Source organism: Nanorana parkeri, unplaced genomic scaffold (assembly GCF_000935625.1).
Source record: "Nanorana parkeri isolate BGI_ZX_2015 unplaced genomic scaffold, ASM93562v1 scaffold1627, whole genome shotgun sequence".
In the NCBI taxonomy this organism is placed as follows: Eukaryota; Metazoa; Chordata; class Amphibia; order Anura; family Dicroglossidae; genus Nanorana; species Nanorana parkeri.
The window spans coordinates 5,064-6,198 of NW_017307895.1; positions in this window are offsets into that span (position 1 = coordinate 5,064).

The following is a 1,135-nucleotide window of genomic DNA, read 5'->3' on the forward strand; positions in this document are numbered from 1 at the left end:
CCCTCTACTCCCTGCTGCCCCTCTACTCCCTGCTGCCCCTCTACTCCCTGCTGTCCCTCTACTCCCTGCTGTCCCTCTACTCCCTGCTGCCCCTCTACTCACTGCTGCCCCTCTACTCCCTGCTGCCCCTCTACTCCCTGCTGCCCCTCTACTCCCTGCTGCCCCTCTACTCCCTGATAGATAGTAATAGAACAATGAGCTGCTCCTTTATAGATATAATACAGCGAGTGAGCATTGTCACCAGAGGACAGGAAGTGTGTTACTGGCGGGATCACCAGGTGAAAATAAAGGGAGTTGTCACTCTAGTGTATGACTACAAAACACCTCCCCCTCTTCAACAGGGATTTAGCGATTTAACAAACACGGTTTACATACACATCCATATTTGTTTTGGGGCAGATATGGAGGAGGAGAAAAGGAGGGGCGGAGCTGTGTGGGCGGAGCTGTGTAGTATTTATAATTTGCTGATTCAAATACAATGAACAAAGGTTGATGCTCAATATTGGTCGATGGGATTTCCGCCGCGCCCGATCACCTGACGATCGCACAATAATCAAGTTTCGCATCAATAGAGTATTAGCATCAAAGTCTATCAGACCTTGTCCCTCCCACCAGACGTGACTCCGCCACTGACGCGTTTCACCCAATGTGAGATCAGTCATCGGGGAGTCAGCTTAAGGGGACTGAGATCACATGGGGCAAAATGCATCAGTGGCAAAGTCACTTCTGGAGGACTGCATGGGTGCGGGCTGTACAATCACGCATCGTATGGGGGAGGGGGATCCCGGAGAGCCCTGCACCTGCGTTGGCAGGTTACTGCCACGGTGTGATGTCATCATATGGGCGCTATCAGTCTTATTTCCTCATCTGTCACCGTTGTAGGGTGTTGTGGGGTGTTGTAGGGTGTTGTGGGGTGTTGTGGGGTATTGTAGGGTGTTGTGGGGTATTGTGGGGGTGTTGAAGGGTGTTGTGGGGTATTGTGGGGTGTTGTTGGGTGTTGGTGGTGTTGTAGGGTGTTGTGGGGTATTGTGGGGTGTTGTGGGGTGTTGTTGGGTGTTGCGGGGTATTGTAGGGTGTTGTGGGGTGTTGAGGGGTGTTGTGGGGTATTGTGGGGTGTTGTGGGGTGTTGTGGGGT